The following is a 24,186-nucleotide window of genomic DNA, read 5'->3' on the forward strand; positions in this document are numbered from 1 at the left end:
AAGCCAAGCTATGAAATAAAGCAATCAGAACAAGGTAGAGAAAAATCCCCCAAAACCAACACCAGCACCAAAAAAAAAAAAAAAAAAACAAAAAAACCAATACGGACAAAAAGAACAAAACAAAAAACCAAACAGTGGCCCAGCTCCTTTCCTTCAGATCCTTTGCACTGATGGTTTTGTAGGATAGCAGCTTTGTTCCCCATCAAATAACCCCTCAGATTCTTTCCTCCCCCAAATTTGTTTACATTTTTTGCAGATTGGTGATTCCTTTTCCATCAGTCTGTACCTGTGTTCAGGTACTGCTCCTCCCATTTATTTTAACAGGTGACCCAATCCCAGTCTGGGGCACTTCCCATCCTGAAAAAGGTCAAGCCACAAACACCAGAAATAATTATTTTGCTTTTTAAGTAACATGGAAAAAGAGGGAGAATAAGAGAGGAACTAATTCCCTACTCGGTTTTAAGACAGCAAGAATTTAAGTCAATTTAGCTCCTTGTGCTAATTAATACTCCCAAAGAGCTGTAAAATGTAACAACAGGGAGGATGAATTATTTAAAGTGGAGGTGACCAAGAGAAATCTGGATGAACACGATAATGCCTCTACTTTTCATTTTCAGGCAATAAATTGCATTAAAAATGGTGGCAATGTATTGAAGATTTTGGTAAAACTTTGTTCTCAGCTGTAGGGAGTTGTGTTTCTGTAGAGATTTCCTGTGGTGCAGGACAGGGAAGGCAGGGCAGGAAGGGTAAATTAGGGAGAAAATAAGATTTTAATCCCAAAGAGATAGAAATGCCTGGTTTAGTCCCTAACTCTGGATTTCTAGAGAGAAAACAAATGGTGGTAGTAGGAGTAGTAATGCACTGAATTTATTTATTCTGTAAATCAAGAGCTGGGTATTTTTCTTGCTCCTTTGTGAAGGAAAATTATAGAAATCTTTTCAGTGCTTCAGGGGATTGATACAGGTTACATTCCTGGCTTTCAGTCTAGTTTCTCCCTCACCAGCCTTTGGAATTCAGTGGGGCTGATGGATTACATCATTTCAGGAATTAGGCCCTAAATTCTGATGTCTACAAAACATAAAAGAGCTTGCTTCAATTGTGTAAATTTTCCCCTCAACCTGCAATATATTCCTTGAAGACAATAGAAAAAAAATTCATATAAAGTTGTCTCTTTATTTGGAGGTACTTTAATATCAGAGGAGATTTGCTTCCAGCTAAGAAAACATTTGTTACAGAACTAAAAATGTTTGATATGCTGCTGTATTAGATAAAGTTTGTTAGTTCACAGTGGCACAGTGCTGATAATTGAAGAACTCGCAGGATTTTCAGCAGTAAAAGATCCCCAGTGAGTGCTGAGCTCAGTGGGAAAATGTGATGTATAAATCTGCAGTGAGAGCAGAGGAACAGGAGGGGAGCAGCTCTGGGAGCCCCACACCACCACCAAAGGACGTTAAAGAGAAATAAAAGGGAAGAGATGATATCTTGGGGCATAAAAGCTGTTTCCAAAGAATTTTCTTGTTAAATATAATGTTGGACAAGAGCCCACGGAAATTCTCAACTCACTGGAGACTCCTGCTGTCGCTTGGCATGGTCTGGTCTAGTGGAGGAATCAGCCTCTAGCCCTGTCCTGGAATACCAAATTCCATGAGGAGAAGTGGTCACAGGAGATAATGAGAGAGATGGGGAAAGTCCAGGCAAGACAGCCATGCCCAAAGTTGATGGATAAATTGGTTTTGTGTGATGGGATGAGGCATATCAGCTTGTGAAGAACTGATGGCTACGATGAAGGTTTGTTATATCCCAGGTTAGCCAAACCTGGATGATCTCAGAAGGAATGATGCAGGTTTGTTATATCCTGAGTTAGCCAACCATGGATGATCCCAGAAAGAATGATGAAGGTTTGTTATATCCTGAGTTAGCCAACCATAGATGATCCCAGAAGGAATGATGAAGGTTTGTTATATCCTGAGTTAGCCAACCATGGATGATCCCAGAAAGAATGATGAAGGTTTGTTTGTCACTATAGGACATGAAACAACACAAGCGCACACCGCTGTTCTCAAGGTGAAGAAAAGGGAAGTTTATTTTCTGACTCCAACATTTATAGTTTTCCAAAAGTGACAGTGGATTGGAGGGTGACAGTGCCACCTCTCCAATGACACTGGGCAAACCAACAGTCCATCAAATTTCTCCTCCTCCATAAAAGAATGCAAAACAATTAGTTATTTACGGAAAGTGTGTGAGAAAGTTTGCTACAAGAATGTAAACATCAGAAGGCTTAGAAAATCTTAAAAAATCAGGGCGACATTTGTTATATCCCGAGTTAGCCAACCCTGGATGATCCCAGAAGAAATAATGAAGGTTTGTTATACCCCAAGTTGGCCAAACCTGGGCGATTTCAGAAGGAATGATGAAGGTGAGCCTGGAAAGAGCCAGAGAGGGAACAGCAAAGCCACCAGAGGAATGTGACAACAAACTCCAGAGAGCAAAGGCAGTGCCACAGAGTGGGAGGCTCGGGCACCTGTTGTGACAGCTGTGACTAAGCATACAATGACCAGATCAGGGTGAATAATGAGACAATCTGCTCATTTAAGAGTGGATATACAAACCCAGCAGGGACATGAAACTGTTTTGCTTTGTTTTACTGATAATGTGTTATTGGAGTCATGTCTCTGGCTGTGTCCTAGAGTGGGTTCAAAACAATTACTTACATAACACAGGATATATTTAAGTCAGGCAAAAGCAGGGAGGGAGAAATGTGTGTATCTCAATTTCTGGTTAAGAAGGAAAATGAAATTATGTTTTTCCCAATAGATTTATTGATTCCTCTTTTTCCAGCACAGGAATCTCCATCTCAAGGGATGGATCCCCCTTGCAAAACTTGAGCTGCAAAGTAATCAATGAACAAGACTAAGACCTGTATCCCCCCCCTTTTCAGCTGCTGGTTCCTACCCTAACAACCATTAATTATTCTAATAGCAAACTCCTTAAAAATAACTCAATCAATGCATTATCCAGAAGTTGGAGCCCATCTCTGGATGCCTCCAGCCTGGTCCATGGTGGCCAGACAATATTTGGTGCAAGCCCTGAAGTGCTTTTCTCTTGTAGTGCTCTGCTTTAGGATGGTCAAGTGTCCTATGGATCAACTTTGGGGTTAGTTTTGAGGTGGCAAATGTGCTGCTTTCACAAAATTTCTTCGATAGGTGAAAGAAAATTGTGTTTGCTGCTCACAGAGCAGAATAACAAACAGGGAAAACAAAAGGAAAAATTAAGCTCCCAAAGCCAAGAAACAGCAGAGTCCAGGGCAGCTGCCCATGCTGCAAACCTGATTCACAAGTGATGGCATTCCATGAAATAGTGACCACCCCCGCTTTAATTTCAAATTAAAACCATACTGAGAAACCTGGAATGCAAAGACAAGATTTGTGGGATGTAAATACTTGGTGGGTGCAGCCAACCAGCACAAAATATCTTTGGAGGGAGCTCAGTCCCTGCTGGAGTCCCTGTGCCTACAGATCATCGTGTACAGGGAGTAATTACAGCAGGGTTTGTCAACTAATTTGGTGGAGGGATGAATTCTTTTCTATTAATCAATGTAGGGAAGCATGAAGCACCTATAAACCATTCATCTCACTTTAGCTTCTTGTTTACCTTTAATTAGAGTTGCTCTGATTTGATTGGGGGAAATGGAGGTACCTTGGAATAGAGAGGTGTCAGCTGGGGCATCTTGGACACCACTTCCTGCTGTGGGATCCTCAGGGAAATGGGCTGGCTAGATTGGATTTTTATTTCCGAAATGTGAACCAATAAATTGGTCACAGGGTAAGACCCCTAAATCAGAGGCAAATAAAAAGATACAGTACCAGCACCTCACCAATGAGAAGGAAGTTTGCAGCAGTGTGAATTAATTCATTTTTCATTTACACCTGCTGTGGGTCACCCCTCTTTTCTCATTTTTCCCATTCCTTTATTCTTATATTTATGCACAAGGAGGATATTTACTAGGAACATTTCATTTCTTTGTCTACAGTTGAAACAGAGTAAAACCAATGTTTTTATTATGATGATTTTATTTTATTTTTTTCCCTTTTAAAATTGTTTACCTTCTTCCCAGAGTTTCCAGGAGGATTATAGGTAAGCCTGTGACATCTATACAAAGTTATGGGATGTTTTATAACTGATGTGTTGTGTGCGATGCAGATAAATGCAACTGCAAGCATAGGAAGTCCCAGCGGGTCACTCACATTTCATTTCATTTTAGCTTGACTTTAAATCAGTGATATTTAATATTTTTTTATAAGAGAACTCTTAAAAATGCTTTGATAAAATGAAAAGTCCTGGTTAAGCCTTGGAGTCCTACACGGCAGTGTGGAAAACTGCAGCTTCACTAAAAACCATGCAGTAAATGTGCCATTCCTTGGTGCATGCTTATTATGGGTAAATATTGTTCTCTGGGTAGTGCCTGGAAATTGTAATTAATTTCAAATACTCCCTCTTTTTGTCCACATATGCAGATTTCAAATCTGTGCCTGCGCCAGTTTTGACACCGTGCAATGAAGCATCCGAGCTCTCAGATGTCTGGCTCTTCCGAGTTGTGAAATGAGAAAACAAACAAACCCAGCCATTCCAGCCCTGTCAATCTCCTTCTCAGTGGACAGATGCCCTGGTGCCAGAAAAGCTTCATCCCCTGATCCCACACCTCTTGGCAGTGCCAAAAAAAAAGCCAGAGATCTACTGGATGCGAAAGCACGACGGTTCCTCACCCCAAAAAATGGGATTTATGGAAAAATGGGCCACACTGGAGCTCCTGGGTGAGGCTGTGTGGGGAAATGTGTGCAGCCTCTTGTTCTGGCACTCCCAGATCATCCATCTGACCTGCTCCTGGAGCAAGGTGCCTCTGGACAGTGATGGATTAACTGGAGAGGGTCCAGGTTTCTGGAATGAGCGGGGTACGTTGGTAGAGTTTGTGGATTGCATTGTTAATTAATTAAATGGTATCATTAATTATGGTTTTACATATATTATTGGGTGCTAATCTGGTGGGAATCGGCTAAACTTTCTGAGGAAAATGGAGAGTTTGGGTGTTAACACAGACAGCTCTCTGAGCTGCCTGTGGCCATGTCCCTTGAAGGCCACCACTGGGGCCCCCAGGTCAGGTGTCCTGTTGGGCACAGGATATTTTGGAGGGGGATGAGGCTTCAGTCTGGTCTGTCCAAGCAGTCCAAGGGACATCTTGGTAGGCACAGTTCCAAAAAAGCCCAGCCTGGTGCTGCCAAGCCCCCCAAGATGGATAAAACCACCCTGGAGATGCCACTGCATTTATTGATCTAATTTCAGTAAAAAAAGACCCTGCAAATCCCACTGCTTAATTTATTTTACAGCAAACTGGCACTGCCTGAGCCAATGAGCTGCTTTGGTACAGAAGAGATTTTCTTTTTGGCTAACGATTTGTTTTCAGTCTCAGTCACATGTGGCATCCCAAGAAGCTGCAGCATTCAGGCCTTTTTAATGAATTCCTATCCTTGCATATTAGTGGGAATATTTCCACTGCAGCAAACACCATAAACAGTTTCCACACTGGGGTGTGTTATACTGCCACCAGAATTGGTTCTTCTGATGGTTCATTTCTTTTATGCTGAGAATTCAGGACCAATTCAGCTCGGTTTTATGCATCATTAGAGATTTACAATTACTTTGCTATAGTTTCTTTCTGGAAGCCTATCTCTCATGGTTAATGCTATGGGAGTCCTGTTGTGTGGAGGCTGCTATGAGCCACCTTATAGCAATAAAGCATTTGAGAAGGATTTGGAATTATGAGTGGCTAAATTCTCCATGCAGCGCCTGTAATGCTGTTATCCCTTGCTGAGCTTGGGTTGAAACCCTTTTTTTTCTTCTCCCCAAATTAGAAAAAAAAAAAAAAAAAAAAAGTGCTGTTTCTTTGAGGGGTTTTGAATCATTTATATGTAATTTTTGTTGTTGTTGTTGAACTGCTGCAGTCAGAAATGAGGAATTGTGCAAATTTCCATTTGGATTTCATGATCCTTAAAATACATTTAGGTTGTATTAGTATATAATGAAATAAGGCCTCATCATTGTTTTTTTAATCTCACTTTTAAAAAGACTAATCATTATTTGGGACTTTATTTTGGTTTTTTTGGATTTTATGTGTGTTGCTAAAGCCTGTAAATTCCACAAGCTTTGTCCTTGCACAATAAGCAGGGGATCTGCATGTGTTATAATCCACATAACTCACACTTTACATAAATACACTATTGCACTGAAACAAACATGATATGCAGGGCATAATATGGGCCTGATCTAAAGGCCATTAAAATCAATGAAAAGATTTCAAATTAACTTTTATAGCCTTTAGATCAGGCTCTAAATGGGCAAATTACAGTTATGGAGTTTCCCATTTACATACCTGTGTGCTGCATTTAATGTATTTTATGGAATTGAAATTACTTGGTCCTCTTTTTCATGCTTTTTTAGGCTAAGAATTTGCCAAGGGCATCAACAGCAGTTTTCCCAGGCTCCAGCACAAGGATTATGTAGTCAATCCACAAATGACTCAAATCTTTGAAGGGAAGGGCATGGTTATCAGAGAGGCTTTGACGACAGCAAGGACGGGAGTGCTATCTGCCTTTTTCCATCAGAGATCCCCATTCCCTCTCATTAACATACCCAGGACATCAGCACAGCCATCGGCCCGAGGGAATCGCTTCCAACTTTTAAGGGAATATTCACAAAACCTCGCCCCTGCGTTGTCTCAGACAGATCAAACCAGATTTGCCTCGTGTAAGGTGAGAAGAAAGGCTGGGGCACAGCAGCATTAGGGGAGGGATTCAAAGGTTGCAGGGAATTTTCAAATCCATTGTTACATCTTGGTAATCTTTCTTCCTTTACAGGGTTCTCCAGTCCCACTGAAGATGTGATGTGATGTGAAAGCTGCTGCTGCTGTAAGTGGGGAGAGGAGATGCCTCTACCTGCTCCCTGCCAGTGCCCTGCAATGAAAAATGCTTTTGGAGCAACACTGGAAATAAGCCATCAAAATATCTGATTAAACCTCTTAGGAAACTCTCACTAATCACCTTCCCTGCTCTTGATGGAATGTATTTATGCATTATAAATATACTTACTATGTGTGTGTGCTCCATAAATCACACCCAGCACTTGTATGTGATGTATAAGCACATTCTATAGAACACACACAAATACAGATGCCAAGCTCCCACAGAGTTCATCACTGGAAAGTGTTTGAAGGATCTGATCCTTAATATTTAATGAGCAAGATGCTATTTCCTTCCTCAGCTTTTATCTCTGGTTTGGCATAGTCATTAAATTTGTTGTTTCCTTGCAGGATTATATAATTTATGACCTAATTTTAGACTTTTGTGTAACCGCGTTGAGACACTCGTGGCGTATCCCGGTTTCTCCACACGGAGTGTTCCAGCACCAGCCACCAGCTCCAGCACGAATTCTGTGAGCTGCCTGTCAGCAAGGAGTCACAGGCATGAAAGGAAAACAGCCCAACAATATTCAGGCAGCATTAGAAGATTAGTTTGTGGTGGGTTTTGCCCTGCAAAAAAATATGATTTAGCAGCGTTTCCAGAGCTGTCTGCAGTGCTGGCAGGAATCCCCAGGTACAGGCAGCACCCAGCAACTCTTATTGCTGAAAATATTTAATTCTTGTGACTTTCAGGCTGCTCTGGGACAGCAGTGCAGGGAGGGGTGTCTGGAGGTGGGGAAGGATGACACTCAGGACTTTAGAGCCACTGCCAGCCCTCACATCTGGAATTTCCTCCCAGCACCAGTCCAGCTGCTGGGCTGATTTTTTGCTGCACAAGGTGCTGCTGGATAACTCCAAAATGAATTCTTCTAAAGCTGCAGCCACAGTTTTTTTGGTGCTTTCTGTGTGTCCAGAGTAATTGAGAGATGCTGTAAATAGTGCCATGAGCTTCAGTTATTCTGTCAATTTAACTATATTGTTGAGACCAGTCTTTCATCAAATGTAATATATTGGCTGTTGCATTAATGCACCTTGAGAGCACTTTATCCTGGTGTTCCATAGGGAAGTGGCTTGTGGCTGAGGAAGGATTTGATGTTTCCTTTGTGCCTGCAGTGCTGTTTGGAGGAGTTTTCCTCTTTTTCTATCTTATCCTGAATATCCAGAATTGGGGTACTCAGATTAGCAGCAGGAACATAAGGGACACCCCTCTAACACAACTTTGTGTAGAGGGTAAGGAAGGAAAAAGAATCCTCATGAAAAGGGGACATTAATTCTTGGATTAAACAAAATTGGAGATTTTGTCTCCTTGGCTTTAATGGAGCAGTTCCAGGAAAGCAGGAGAGAAGAAAGTGTTTTCAGTATCACATAATTAAAGAGTAAAATCATAATTCCAATTACCATTGCAGGCACTTCTGGCCTTGGGAAACCTATGCTAATATTTATTATTATATGATTGACCTCTGATTTCTTCATCATTTACATACCAACCCTGATATTCTTAGTAACATCCTTTAAATCATAGAAGCAGGTGTCAGCAGTGCATGATGAAGTCACATCCTGCAGATTTTTTATTTACTTGGTCTGGTTTTTCCTTGTTAAATAACATTGTGAGATGCAGAATCTCACCTCCACGGGGCCTCTAGGGGTGTATATAATCATAGAATGCATTTTCTATAATCTCAAAAAATGAGTCAATCCTATCAGAGGTACAAACAGTTTTACAAAGTCAGTATTTCACTCCCATCACTGCCTGACATCATCTTCCTCATAGCACAAGAAAATATTTACTCGGCACTTTGAGATGAATTGTCACAAAGCCTTTGGAATGGAAACTAAAAAGTGAGAATTAAAATGGAATAACTTGGCTTAATGAATTTAGCCTATTTTCTGTGTGCTGGATTTAGATGTCAGATGATTTCTTATAAAGTTTGGGATGGACATGGGCACCTCCAGTCCCTGATCTTCAGTGAGGTGCCTACACATGGATCACAGAGCTGCCCAGAATACCCAAAGCTGGAAACTGATCCTCTTCTCCATCATCTGAATATTTTCTTTGCGTAAGTGAACATTTCTCTGGATGAATTAAGACACTGCATTAATTTTCCAAGTGCAGGTGAGGTGCCAAGGGCTGCCTGGGGCTTTTCACTGCCTTCAGCAGAGTTGATAAAATTGTATTTATCCACAAAGAGACTGAATTTTATTTTTCAGATTGTTCTGGGGATGAGTCAAAAAGTTTAAATTCTCTGTCTCCCACATCCACTGCTCATCCTCCTGCTGCTGTTCACTTCCAGAGAGCACAGCCAGGGGCTTTTCAGCATCTCCTTGGGAAATATTTCCCATCTGTGGAGCTGGGGAAAGTGGCACCCACCCGGAGAGGGCTGTCCTTGATCATCCTTATCCCTCATCCATCATTTTTTTACTGAAATTTGATTCCTCTGAACTTACATTGCCTTAAAGGGTTTACCTGGCTCAGCAGGTGACAGGATTTGGGATGTTCCAGACAGATTTTGCATCATTTGGGACAAATCGTTAAGGTTTGTCAGCTTTATCCAGTTGTCAGGCAGGTGAGTGCTGTTCCTCTCTCTGGACGCGCATCCCTACAATCACCCTTTGATTTCTGGATATCAGTGATGGAGCAGGGTCAGAGCAGCCCCGGATCCTGCTCCTGGGGGCTGTCAGTGTGCAATAACCAGCAGCAGCCCCTGCAATGACACAGCCGGGCACCAAACACCTGCAGGGGAGCTCCTCGGGCCAAATTCCCCCCGGCTCCAATCAGGATTTTTCCGGAGCTGGGACCGCTCAGGGCGATCCCGCTCCTGGCTCAAGAGGCTCTTCTAATCGACTGCTGAGAGACTTATTAGCAATGTAAAAAGGAATCGCGAGCAAGGAAAGTATTCTTCCTGGCTGAAATGCGCTTTGTAAAATTAGTTTTGCTGACAGGAGTAATTGGGTTAAACTCCTCCTGGCTGTGGGTGCTATTTGTTGCCCCTTATCTTACCCGAGCAAAGGGTACCAAACTCTTTGAACTTTGTAAATAATTGTTTCCAAAGTGCTGGATTTTTTTTTTTCTCTCTCTATAAATTCTGTAGAGAAAAGCTGTTTTCTAATCCTCTCTCTGCCAATGCTTTTACAGCCTTTTCCCACTCTTGATTTCTTTCCCCTCTTTAGATTTGAATATTTCTTAGATATTATAAAAATCTCTTTTAAGGGGGAGTGCAGAGCTTTTGCTCAGATTGGGAAAATCATTCCTAGAGCTTTAAGAAACTGGAGAGAGAGGGAAAAAAAAATATCAAATAGAAGAACTTTATTGTGCACTGTGGCAGATGTTGGGCTGTGGTGTGAATGTGTGTCCAGTGCAGGCTCCTGGATTCAGTCTGGATTTTTCTCACTCCAGATTCCTGAAGGGTGAAGGGGTTGGACCTTTCATTCCTTCTGAGCTGAACCAGATCCGGGATTTGCTCCTCCCTCCCCAGCCCCACCTTGACATTGCTGTGTCCCTTCTGTGCTGAGGAGATGGGCGTCTTTCTCTTGCAAACACAATTTTTTCTCAGTTTTATTTCACTTTTGCATCCACAGTAAGAAACATTAATGCAGAAACTGTCCCAGAGTGTGCACAGAGTGCGCAGTGCCAGAGCCTGCAGGAAAGCCATAAACCTGCAAAAACCCAGGCCAACCCAGGGATGTGGGAAAACTGAAATGCTGGAAAAGCAAGACATTGTTTTCTCCATCAACCTGGAAAGTTGTATGTGAATTCTTTTAGTTATCTGCTATTTATTTCTTTACTTATTTTGGCAAAAGACACAAATAATGAGAAATACCAATGACAGATTCAGAAGCCAACCAGGGACAAATGTTTCACCCAGGCTCCCCACAAAAATCAACCTTTCTACTCATCTAAAACAACATCTGTTAGTGGGATTATGCTCTTCTTGGGTTCTCCAGCATGGGGAAAGTAATCCCTGAGAAGCCCAGCTGGGACATTTCCTTCTTGTCTTCAAGCAGTGACTCAGCTCTTGCTTGATGTCAGGGGGCTCCCACAAAGACTGATCTTCCCTCCTTCTCCTTCAGAGCCAGGGGTTTCAGGTCTTGGATCTCCAGCAGATCTTCGGATGCTTGATGATGGTCTATTCCCTTCTCCAGCTGGAGCAGGAAGGAATTTAAAATTTAGAATCATGGAATCATTCAGGTTGGGAAAAAACTTTAAGGTCATTGAGTCCAGTTGTCAACGCAGCAGCACCCCGATGTTCACCACTACACCAAGTCCCCAGGTGCCACATCCACAGGTTTTCTGAGCACTTGCAGGGCTGGTGAATCCACCACTGCCTTGGGTAGCCCATTCCAATGTTTTACACCCTTTCCATTAAGAAAAATTCTCTACAATCCAACCTGAGCCTCCTCTGGCCCAGCCTGAGGCCTTTCCCTCTCCTCCTGTCCCTGTTCCCTGAGCAGAGCCTTCCCTGGCTGTCCCCTCCTGTCAGGAGCTGTGCAGAGACACAAGGTCCCCCCTGAGCCTCCTTTTCTCCAGGCTGAGCCCCTTCCCAGCTCCCTCAGCCCCTCCTGGATCTCCAAACCCTTCCCAGCTCCATTCCCATCCTTGGACTCACTCCAGCCCCTCAAGTTCTCTCCTGCAGCAAGTGGCCCAACACCAACCACAGCATCCGAGGAGGGGCTGGAATTTTTTTCCCCTGAAAAAAATAAACAAAAAACCAAGAAACCAAGTAAATAAATCTCTTATTTTTGCAGAGGCACCTTCCAGCAGAGTCCGGGTGGGAATGCTGGCGTTTGGTGCCATCCCTCCCACAGGAGCACTCCAGCTCTCCCTGCATCACTTTTGTTTGTGCTGCTCTGAAATCGTTTTCCTTGTTCCTGCAGCTCCTGTAAAGCCAGAAGAGCTCTCTCTATATTTGTTTCCAGGATGCCTTTTTCTCCTCTGCTTACAACTATAAAAGCAGCTTTTCATGCTCCCAATCAGAGATAAATGGGAATTGCTGCTGAAGAAATAAAACACAAGGCTGATCAAACTGTGGCATGGGAGGCAGCCTTCAGCCAGTGCACTTCTGAGAGATATTTTTAGACTCATTTTTATTTTGTCACTCCATATGGGAAGTCAAACCCATATGGTTGGGGAGAATGGAAGGTTGTGCTTTTATAGTGATCTCACAAACTATCCCAGCTCAGCTTTGTCCTTAAACTCCTGCTCAAATCCAATTGTCTGAGGTGGGACTGGAGGTTGTACCAGCACAATTCCCTCCTGAGGTGTAAAACTATTCTACATCTGTTAAACCAGCCTCCAGTTAACTCAGCTCTTCTTAGTTACAACTTTTCTCATTCTTACATCTTCCTTTTCTCCTTTTTAATTTCTTCTTTTCTGCTCCCATGTTCTGATGCCCTGCTGGACGTGTTTGGTCCAGTTCCAGCCAGGATGCAAAGCTGAGCATCCACAGCCATCACTCTCCTGCTCTTCACAGTGGATTTTCCTGTCTCCAAAACACCCAATAATGAAAATTTTGAAGAATAGGACTTCATTCTGTCCAGAACACATTGTAAATTCAGAGTATGCTGATTTGAGCAATAACTGGCTAGAAAAGGTGTTTTCCTTCTGTCACCCTAAATATGTAAAATTAGAAATGTATCCTCAGTGTTCATCCACCAGAATATCCACTTTATTAAGTGTTAAAAGTTTTTCATGATACTGAACCAAAACTTATATGTCTTTTAAGGATTTTTGTGGCATGGTTAAAAACATTGACAGGAAGTTTCTAACGTGGTAAATTTCAGAGCATCATTTTATGAGTTTTTCAATTGTGATCCTGGAGTTTCTTCCCTTTCCAGTTTTTCAGAAGTTGGAATTAAACAAACCCAAAGGACAGGAAGATGCAGCAGGATGCTTTTATTGGTAAAATAGTGAGAAGAGGCTCAGAAATGTGGGTGATTGGTTTAGTGGATATGGTGGAATTAGGTCAAAGATTGGAATGGACAATCTTGGAGGTCTTTTCCAAACTTAGTGATTTTGTGATTGTGTTGTGTGAATTACAGAGGCTCAGGGTAGCAAACACCCCGTGGAGCTGCTCTAACTTAGGGAAAAGTCCTTTGCTGTGTTAGTTTTGATTTCAGAGCTGTATTTAACCTCAGTGTAGAAGCAGAGCTAAGGGAAGGGCAGGGCATTGACTCTTAATGTTTGATGCCTTTATTTTTTTTCCTTTAGGAAACAATTCTCCCCCTTTTCAGGGGATAAAGTGCAATGGGAATAGGACGGCTCAGTGGAGAATTCCTTGTGGCAGAAGGATGGGCAGCATGGAGATTTCTGAGATGGTTTGGATGTCACTTCCATCAAGTAGAAGGAATGTTTTGCTACAACTGTTCATCAAAACTGAGACCTCACGGATTATTTTGTTGGAAAGTCAAGAAAACAACGACTGATTTTTTTCCCCGGGGCAGAGATTTTGTGTTAGAGGAGAAAATGAGAAAACAACCAGACCCCAAAAGAGGGAAAAAGGGAAAACCTGAGATTAGAGAAGGGAAAAGGTATCAAAAGAAATTTGATGAAGCCCTAATTGTATCCAAAATCCATGATTGTTTTGAAATCCAAGGAACTACTGTGGCATTATCTGTTCAGAGGGGCTCTATAGTCAGAAAATTCTTGTCTCTTGTATCCCACTTTCAAGAGTTCAGTTTATTCCATTCTGGAATCCCAAAAGATAGGGAAAACACCTGGATTTATGGTGCTTGGGAGTATTGGGATTAGATGGAAGCAGCTGGGTTTTCCAGGAATGTTATTCTGGAATTTTTGAGTAACACAAGTTCTGGAACAGTGCTGGGGGTGGTGTGGGTACAGGAGCACTGTCAGATGGACTTGAAACTGGAAAGATTCTTTGTCACATAACTGATCCCAAATTTCACTTGGGATTTTTTACCAAGTTTCCATTCCCATTGCAAATATATGGAGAACATGTTTAGGCACTATCCTTAAAAAAGTAAAGAAATTATTTCTTTAAGAGATGGGTGATCTGTAGAAGACATTTTTGTAATTTTGCATTCTAAATGTGATTTATATTTATAAATAAATTTGCATAAAATCTCCAGCTCTCGATGTCATAGTTCTAGTCTATCTTTAATTCAGATGCTCAAAAAATGTAAATTGTTTTTACAGCTAAATAAAAGCCATACAAAGCTTCCAGGAGAGAATAATAAGATACACATTGTGCCATGCAGCCATGATAAATCAAGCAGCACCATGGTTACAGCCAAAGTGGGAGGCCACCAGAAACCAAGGAATATCAGCACATAGAGATTCCTCTGGTTTTGCAGAGTAATCTGAACTGAGGGAAACTCACGACACATGTTGGTAAGGGAAAATGTTTACCTGTAAGACAAACAGGCCCCTAAAATGAGGAGGAACACTTGGTTTAGATGGCAGGGGGTTATTATATTTCTAATATTATTTATACAATAGATTTATCAGCCATGTTTGGACCAGGTTTTACATATATGCAAAATAAAGATACCAGAATTCTTGTAACACAGGGGGGGTTATCAGTGAAATACAGGCTTATAAAATACGGTTTGTCCATCACGATGGACCCAGGGAGGAGGGATATTGGGATCCCTCAGTCATTGGGATCCTTAGTCAGTAAAAGGCTCCAAATGCTGCAGATCTAGATTAACCAACAGAATAAAAACTGGGCCTCCCTCATCAGCAATTAACTCAAACATGAGAAGATAATTATCCCAAATGAGGGTGTGAAAAACCTATGGGATGGGAGTCATAGAAAGGTAAATAAAAGGTCAGAGAAGGCTCAGCCTCCTTTCCTGATGAGGAGGCTCAAGGAATAATTTACCTGGATTTTTGAGAGGACAACCCTTGCATTCTGTGACTTGCTGTGGCTGATGCAGGTAGGTGTCATCATTCTCTGGCTTTATCTCATCTCTGGCTGTGTCTCCCAGTAAAACTGGGATTTTTTTGCTGTTTGTTTGCTGCTGGAAATGTCTAAATCCTCCCTGCTCTTCAAAGCTTGTGTAAAATGCACTAAAGCTGATTTTCACAGCACTGCTGACCTGTTTGCTGAGTTATGCTGGTCCTGCTTTAATTAAGCTCAATATTAAGGTCAAGCAGGGTCAGTATTAAGGTCAAACACTCCAAGAGTCACTTGATGATTTTTCAGGCCTTTTCCAAGCCTGATGATTCCAGGTTTCCAGGAGTGGCTCTCCAGGAGCTGGTGGCTGCTCCAAGGCCCTTTGCAGGAGGAAGGGTGCAGAGGAGCAGGAGTCATCAAGGAATGGGTCCAGTGTGTCTGGATGAGTCACCACAGGGAATTCTTGGAGGAGGCAGCTGTGACAGGCTCTCCTGTAGAGCCCAAATTTTGCAGAATGTTTGTTCTAGAGCTGCCACTTTCCAGTTTCATTTTGTATACAGCAAACCTGGGTGTGTTGGGACCTGCTGCTTTTCCCTTGGGGTTTCCTCCTCCACACAAAAAAAAGAAGCACTGGTTTTGTGCTAAATTGTAAGCTGGCACCAGCCAGGCCCCTGTGGGATTCTGAGCCCCTCGCTGAGGAGGTGCTGAGCTGTTTGAGCCCTGTGAGCCCTCAGCATCCTGCAGGAGAGATCCCTGTGGATCCCTTCCCAGGCACGTGGGCAGTGAATGGGGACAGCCCCAAACCCCTCAAAAGCAGAGCTTTGTTCTGCTGAATTGGGCAGTGAATGCTCTGGGCAGCCCAGAGAGCCTGGCCAGCCCTGTTGACTCCTAAGGGCCACTCGTGTGCCTTAATTGAGGCAGTGCCTGAATGCTTTAACTGGGTGGGATCAGCACAAACATCCCTGAATGTCAAGCTCTCTTCTCTGTTCTCTCTTCTGTGTCTGTTTTCTAAAGCTAATGACCACCAGGCATTAAAAACCCAGTTCTGGGCTTTGGAGATGCTGAAGCATCTTGTTTCCTATTTGTGAAAGTGAATGCCTTCACCTTAAAATAAAATGTCTTTACTTCCAAGACATTGGAGCATAGGAAAACAGTGCTGTACACTTAATGCCCTCAGAAGTTTTCACCTATATTAAAATGTCCATAACTTTAAGAAAAAATAACAAAATAATGCTGCTTAGAAATATTTAAAAACAAAAAATCACACTCAGCAGACAGCTCTTATGACAAGGCTCTGCCCAGAGTGAATTTTTATGCTTGAGTTATAAACCCTTGAAAAATGGGGATCCTAATACAAAAGCTGACACAGCTTTAACTAAAGCAGCTCTAGTAAGTGCTGCTATAATTATTTGCTCATTAATTACAAATTTTGCAAGACATGAGAGTAACACAAATTGGAAAATAGGAATAATTATCAGTAATAACGCCACAGAAGCTGGACACATTGAAAGTATCTTCCTCTTTAAATTTAATAATAGCAAGACAGCTAGAAAACTAATAAGAAATACATAATTGAAAATTAACCTTGCAAATCTGCTGTTAATAAACCATGGTACTCTTGCACTACAATAATTTTACACAGCCCTTAATTTGCATTTGAAGTGTTATTCCAGGTAATACTTTGTGCCTTCACAACAATTAATGTGTCTTTGAATTAAAACAAAAACGCCAGGGTTGGGTTTGGGATAGCTGGGGAGGAGGGAATGGTTTATCCTGTGATTTTTAGCAGCTCAGGGCTGGGATGGCTGGAAATCAAACGTACAATGGGGATTTTTGTGCTGGGATGCCTCAATGCCGTTTTGTTGTTGTTGAATCCGGGCATTGTGGCGCTCTGTGCTTTCATCCCCCCCCTTGCGTAATCCACCAGTTGGGATCACTTGCACTTTCTCATCCTCCGAGGTGTGAGACTTGATTGCTTGGGGATGATTTAAGCATCCAGGGGGAGTGTGTGGTCCTTGAGCTCCCCTGCTGCAGCTCAGGCTCTCGAGTGGATTTCATGGATCTGATGGGGGCAGTGCTGGAGGCACCGGGGTTTGTGGGCAGGCAAAGCCAGTGCAGCCCCTGGCTCAATGAAAGGAGCTGCTGGCACCTCGTGCCTGAGGTTTTTTTCCCCACTCAAAGGGAAGTGGCACTTCCTTCTGAATGTTTTGTATCTGTTAGCAATTGACAAAAGCCTCCAAAAAAATCTTAAATCAATCAATTTGCATGTAAAGATGAAGAGAATTGTTTACTCAAAACGCAGACTGAGTCAACTGCTCTTGCTAAGTATCTCCCACTCACAAAATAAACCTGATATATATCTCTGCCTGCACAGAAAACTCGGAGCCAAGAAGTGTTTAATAATTTTGGAACTCGTATCTAGCGAGCTCTTAGTGCTCAGCTGAAAGAAAGGACAGATTCTAGGAAAAAAATCATGCCTGACAGCAGACTTGTATTATATTGCAATACTAATGGTAGTGGAAGTATATCCAGGCACTCAAAGTTGTGTATGACCAAGCAGCTCTTAAAAAAATAAAATAAAAATAGAAAAAATAACCCAGAGACCTCCAGTGTTTGGCATCAGAGAGGAGGAACATTGTACACAAACAATTGGGTTAAGAGTGTGCACTCCAAACAGGGTTTCTGCACAATTCCAAACTCCATCAAGGGCTGCATGTAAAATGTTGGCTTCTTTGTGCAAACCCACAAATCCTGGGGAAAAGGCCACGTGGGGTCAGCAATTCAGCTGTTTGCCTGCTCACTTTATGTAAGAGGTTAGCAGCAGTGTGCTTTTTGTCCCAAGCCAGCAATAGCAGGAACAGCTTGGTTCTGAGAGGGCTGGGGCTCCCCTCGTCGTGCTGGAGAAGGGGTCCTGAAATAAACCTTGATGGGGATAGCCTTGGATTTGACCTCTTCTGCATTTATCTGGCTGTGTGTGTTCGACTGCCCTCGCTCCCCTCAGCCTGTAAGCTCAGGCACCACCAGCACAGGTACTTTGCCTTTGTTTCAATGTGTTTCAGGGGTTTTCAAAAACATGGCAATGTGGGAAAATAAGGAATTTTGGGTGCTCAAGCTCTTCCCCCAGAGGGGCTGGATGGAAAGCAAACCTTTTATCTGCTCACAGCTCTGGGTGAAATCCCAGCAGCACCCCAGGTGTCTGCAGCTTCAGCCCAGGGAGGGAGAGGATTTCTCCTTCCAAATACCTTTGGAATTGGGTACACAGTAAAAAAATAGAAAAATGAAAAATTTCTTTACAATTTCTTCTGCTTTGGGGCAAAGCTCTTTGAGCAGTGGAGTAGAGCTTGTTTTAGGGGTGTGAGCCCTGGCACAGGGGGCACAGAGAAGCTGTGGCTGCCCCATCCCTGGATATGTCCAAGGCCAGGCTGGACAGGGCTTGGAGCACCCTGGGACAGTGGCAGGTGTCCCTGCCATGGCAGGGGTGGATTCTGGTTGGTATTTAAGATTCCTTCCAACACAAACCATTCTCTGATTCCATAATTTGTGCGGATTCAGTGTCACCAAGCTTGAACTTGCTGATGTGAAGGAGGTTTCAGCTCATCCATCAGGATTTGGGAATGGAAGAGAGCAAGGATGAGAGTCCTCAGCCTAACCCTGGTCAGGGTTTGACCCCTACATTTGTGAATGTAAGAGCTGACATGGGGAGGGCTGTGGAAGGCTGGGTGGATAAACCTGCACTTCCAGTGTGTCTGTAGGTCCCTCTGAGAGTTCCATGCAAGCCTAGAGGGAGTTTTGGGGCTGTGCTGGATTTGGTTTGGGATTTCAGAATCTCAGCCACCCCATGGCACCTCTTTGGCTGAGACAGCCTTGAGATGAAGAGGAGCAGGGAATGGGCAGCCACAGAGCCAACCTTGGGGAAAAGGAGATGGAAAACACCCTCTCCTTGTGAAAACCAGCATGCAGGGGGAGAAATGTGCCTCTACTGCAGCTCCTGAGGCTCCTCTGCCAGTGGATCCCAATCAGTATTCTGTTCATCCCTGCTTTCTCAAGGAAAGACATAAAGGAGCAGCATAGCCAAAAGGAAGCTATTTTTAGAAGATGGAGAGATGATTTTTTTCCCCCCCCAAACCATTCTGCTGTTATTTATGTTGCGTGGTTCTTGAGTTATTTATTTCAGTGGGAGTTGATGCAAAGTGGGATGGGGTTTAATGTGTGGAGGAATGGTGAAATCCATCCTACAGCTGTCCTTGCTATTTCAGGGCTGGCTTCAAAAGTCTTTCCAACCTGCATGTTGGAAGGTGGATTTTCGGATGTTATCAAGGTGTTGCTGATGGCCAGGGGTGTTTGTTGTTCCCAGTCCCTCCAACTTCCAGTGCACTGACCATTCTCCAGTGGCTGGCACTGCAATATATTCTAACCTGGCACTTAAGCCACCCATATGCATTTTTAAAACACTAAAAAGGATCATTCCAAGTGTGCTCCAAGGTAAAAATAAAAGATGTTAACACTTTTCATCGATCAAAAGCTAATTTATGCAAACTGGGCTCTGCTGGCAACTGCAGCAAGGTATAAATGGTGACATCATGGAGCGTGAGCTCTGCCAACCTGGGGTAGTGCTGGGTGACAATGGAGTGATTTAGCTATTATGAGCTCACTTAATATTTCATACTTAAAGTGGAGCCCAACCTGCAGCTCAGGGTTATGTGAAGTGCACGTTGAGGAGTTGTTTCAGAACAGATTTTGACACAAACTTTGCAGTGAAGGGAAATGTTTGAGTGACACACATATTGCATATGCTGTTACTCTGCAAGGCTGGTGAAAATCCTTTCAGAAAGGAAAACTTACTGGGGAATGTTTTCTATTTTCTGTATATGTGTGCATGTACATAGACACATGCACACCAAAGGGTGGAAAATCTGGAAGGTTGTCTTAAGCTTTCTGCTATGAAATCATCACAGGAGAAGAAAATCACTTGGATCATACAAATATAGCTGCAGTTTTTAAATCCAAAACCTTGTCACTCTCACAACAATGACAACAAAATACTGTGGATGTGATGGGTCATGAGTTTGAACTTTTAACACCAGTTTGAGATTCCAGCCTCTTTTACAGAAACAGTGCTGAAGTGACCTCCCATTCAGTGAGGAAAGCACTGCAGCTGGTCTGAAAAAACATCAAGTAAAGCACCAGGAAAAGAAAAGCTTGTTGTAGTTGATGCTTTGGCTCCCCAGGTTTTCAGCTGATGAGAGAGGATGTGCTTCTCTCCAAGCCTCAGGGGCAGCCCCTGCCCTGAGCCTGGGAGCCTTCTGCTGCATTGCTCTTCTTGCTTTTAAAACATTTTATTAGTAATTGTCAGAGAATTGGAATTACATTTGGAATAACTTGTTTCCCTGCTTATTTCATGATGAGAAGAGGCAGAATTTAAGCTGAGTATGTCGGTGAAGAACAATATCCAAGATAATTTTATCCAGGCTGTAGGACAGTGGGGACTGGTATTCTCCCTGTTAAAACCATAGGCAGGATGCTTTTATATATTTGAGGTAAAACACAGAGGTTCTAGCAGGGGTAACTTGCTAACCTTGGCCCCTGCAGCAGGAGGTTGGGATGGCTGAACCATGGGAGGTTTTCATGTTTAGGTGGGTTTTCATATTTAGGTGGGTTTAGCCACTTCTCAGACCCTTTGAAGGACAGGAAGGAATCCTTTGGGATTATCCTAGGAATATGGTGATGTTTGCACCTGCAGTTTAAGTCTAAGATTTGCAAAGTTTTATCCTTGTTGGCCTTCAGGACCAGTGTTGCTGCTCTTTTTTGGCAAGAACAAGGACAATGAATATCTCAGAAGAGATGTGGCCCAGCCCTGAGCCTGCAAAGTGCCTGGAATTGTCTGGAAAAATGACTTTTTTACCCTCCAAGTCTGTTATGCTCATCAGTGTCACAAAGCCAGGTCTGTTGCACGTTGTTGGCCACCAGCAGCCTGTGTTTGAAAGCACATTTTGGGGGTTATTCTGCATGTCTGAGACATTCCATGTTTAGAGAAGGTGCTAATCTTTCCTGCACCCACATTTGAAGCTGTTTTGCAACACCTTCCACAGCAGTGAAATGACTGTGCCACTGCTATAAACGCTTATCCAAAGCAATCATTATTGGTTCAAATATTTAAACTGTAGTGACACAATAAATATTTATCAGTAAAATTCTTTAAGTTGAATTAGAACAAGACAAAGAAGTGCAAATCCAGAATTATAGGATTTTTAGCTACTTAAATGCTGGTTTAGAATTTTTTCCTGCCCACAATGAATTTCCACTGTTCCTTACAGCTGATTCAAAATTTTATGGTTTTTCTATCAGAATTAGTTCAGGCCACTAGAAAACATCCTTTGTTCCTATATTGATAGGAATGCAGTATTCTCCTTTCTTCCTGTTTGGCCTCCTCTGCCCTGGATGCATTGGGAGTAAACACAGTGCAAGGATTTGTGTTCCAACAAAGAAGAACAATTGCAGCAGTGTTTAAATTCACAAGGTTGGAGGATTGTAACTGGAGTTTATTTGAGCGTGGGGGGGGAGGAAATGTTTATCCCACTTCATTTTAGAGGCTCTCCCTTTGCCACATCCCTGCTTATCACAGAGGGACAAACGTCCTTCCCTGTAACGGAAATAATTCCCATTCTGTTCCAAAAAACAGCCTCGGAGCCACGGGATCCCAGGAATAGGCTTCTCCCTCTAGTGGCAGCAGAAAGGGAGATGCAGAACTCTTGCACCAGGTAGTTCCTTTTCCTATTTTTCTCCTCTGGGAAATCGTATGAGGTAAAAGAGCCGCTGTTTATTTACAGCTTCAAAGAAATATTAATGTGGTACAAAATATCTGCAGCTGCCTCCTGGTTCTCTTTAGTCATTGAAATACTTTAAAACTAGCCCACTGAATGGTGTTTCTCTAATTTTTAAGACCTTAAGGCTCAAAGCACAACAGAGACAATTTGAAAAACACAAATTCTGGTCAGTTTGGTGTCCTGCTAATTCCTGGTGGCAGAATCATGGAGCAGACACTGTGCTTGGGAATAACCATTGGAATTAATTCAGCATTCCTCCCTGCAATGCCTGCAGCAAGGGAGGGATGGCGATATTCAGCAAACTGCACTGGGGAGTGTTTGGATCATATCTGGGGCTGCTGTGTTTATTTGACACATAAAATGCAAACCCACGTGCTCTCAAGGACCAAACTGCCCTTGTGCACCTGTAGGGAAAAAAAAATTGTATCTACAAGCAGGAGAGGCTGAACACCACCTAAAAGTCAAATAATAAGCCCAGTGAACACAGAGCAGCTGTGGCTGCCCCTGGATCCCTGGCAGTGCCCAAGGCCAGGTTGGATGGAGCTTGGAGCCACCTGGGACAGTGAAAGGTGTCCCTGTCGTGGCAGGGGTGGCACTGGATGGGCTTTGAGGTCCCTTCCCACCCAAACCATCTTGGGATTCTATAAAACCTACCTCTTCTGTCTCCTTTCTGCTTTCCGTCTCCTGATGGTGCTTTAGCTACCCTAGAAGAGCATAAACCCACTAACACCTGCTTTAGGTGAGCAGAAAGGTTGATCTGTGGAGGAAGCCTGGGTGAAACATTTGTCCCTGGTTGGTTTCTGAATCTGTCACTGGTGATTTAGTCCCCATGACTCAGTCCCTGCTTCTGGTGAGGATTTCAGTGTACACTCTCACTTTAACAGATTACATGAAGGAAAGGTGGAAACAGCATCTTAAATCCAGGGAGAACGTGTCCTTCAGGCTCTGGTGCTGAAAATAGTGTTGAGCCAAAGGATGTTCTGTTATCCACAGAAAACACAAGACACCCTCATCCCCCATGTGATTTGGGTGCAGCTCAGGCCCCTTTGATGTGGGGCTGCAGAAGAAATGTCCTTGGCTGGTTTGGGGGTGGAATTTGTGTAAACTCTCCCATGTCCTTGGGAAGCTCCACCTGGCTCTGGATGTGGAGAGCTCTGAATTGGGAAGCCCTGGGGAGGAAAATGTGGCCAGGACCTGCAGTGACATTATTGCATCCTTGGGACACAGGAAGGGGCTCCCTGGCCTGGGGGGTCACATGAGTTTGTCCAGGAACTGGAAAGCGTTCCATGAGGGAGGAGCTTGGTGACTTCAGAGTGGAGTGTAAACTCTGCTCCTTCCAACTGGGGTTGATAATTGTCAAGGCAGCCAAATTCCAGCTTCTTTCTTCAAAAGTTAGTGATATTTCTTGTGTCCTTTTTGAGGGCTGTTTCTCTGGGCCTGCTCCCTGTTGGGTCTCTCTGGGGAGAGGATGAGGCGCAGGAATTCTGGCAGGGCTCTGAGGGGTGGTGGAGGCTGCCTGGGCTCACCCAGGCTGGGAGACCTTGTCCAAGGGTTGTGTTTTGCTGTCCCCCAATCCTCAGGACCAGCTCAGTTTGTTCTGCTGTTTGCCCAAGAGCTGCCTGGGGGGTTCCTAAGGACAGAAAACTCCCTGGGATTTATTTCTTCCATGCTGCCTTCTGTTAGACAGTCTAAATTTTAGTTACTTTCCAAATCACTGAGCAATGCTTTAGGTTTTTAGCACTGTCCTTTCTTTGGATAACACCTTGTCCTGTCTCTGGCAGATACCTGGGCTGCTTTTCCAGCCTCTTGTTTCCTCCCTGGACCTGAAAACTGTTCTAATTTTATTTTACCTCCCTGTAAAGTTTCTTTTCATTCGCTGCCTTTGCTTTTCTTATCGCTTTTTATGCTCTCAACTTCATTATGCAATTGTTCCAACCCTGCTCTGTATTTGATGTTTTATAACTCGTGTCTGCCTTTTCTTCCACTGTTGATTACTTTTACATTTTGATGTTCCTTCACACTGGCTTTACAGGGAAAAAAAAATAGAAAAAAACAACTTGAACATTCCCTGTGCAATTACTGGGAGGTGGCACACACAACCCCCGGGCGTACATTAATTTATCTTTGAACACTTTCTATTTCCTCTGTGTCCTTTCTCTCCCCAGCTTTATCATGTTGAATTTCACCCTGCACTTACTCTCCCAACTTTGCTCTGCTAAAATCTAATCTCCTTGTTTTCTAACTTCTGGTTGAACATTAATCCTGGTGAAATCCTTAAGGGCTGAGCCCAGAGTCTCCCCCACACTCACATCCACTCACAATTGCTGGTGCAGGAGCCTTGCTCAGGAATTATTCCTTACAAAAAGCTGCCTCCTTCCCAGACATACTCCAGATGAGGGAAAAATTATGTGGTGGGACCTCCTGCACTGCAAAGAAATGATTTTCCCCAGATCCCCAGGTGTTGCTCACATCCTCTCGCCCTCTTCAGATTTGTCTTTCC

At 43.2% G+C, this 24,186-nt stretch overlaps 1 long non-coding RNA gene across 3 annotated transcripts; it reads left to right on the forward strand.

Moving 5' to 3' along the window:
* The first annotated feature begins 140 nt into the window (after positions 1–140).
* Positions 141–14,068, forward strand: LOC131088606 (uncharacterized). Of its 3 annotated transcripts, XR_009115131.1 has the most exons (4): positions 141–4,949; positions 6,493–6,803; positions 6,909–6,959; positions 13,215–14,068. It is a non-coding gene; the product is annotated as an uncharacterized LOC131088606 (long non-coding RNA). The 3 variants fall into 3 exon arrangements; XR_009115129.1 differs by lacking the exon at positions 13,215–14,068 and having other exon boundaries at positions 6,909–10,601; XR_009115130.1 differs by lacking the exon at positions 13,215–14,068 and having other exon boundaries at positions 141–4,811; positions 6,909–10,601.
* Positions 14,069–24,186: the final 10,118 nt, after the last annotated feature.

This window comes from Melospiza georgiana, chromosome 12, assembly GCF_028018845.1.
Source record: "Melospiza georgiana isolate bMelGeo1 chromosome 12, bMelGeo1.pri, whole genome shotgun sequence".
Lineage (NCBI taxonomy): Eukaryota > Metazoa > Chordata > Aves > Passeriformes > Passerellidae > Melospiza > Melospiza georgiana.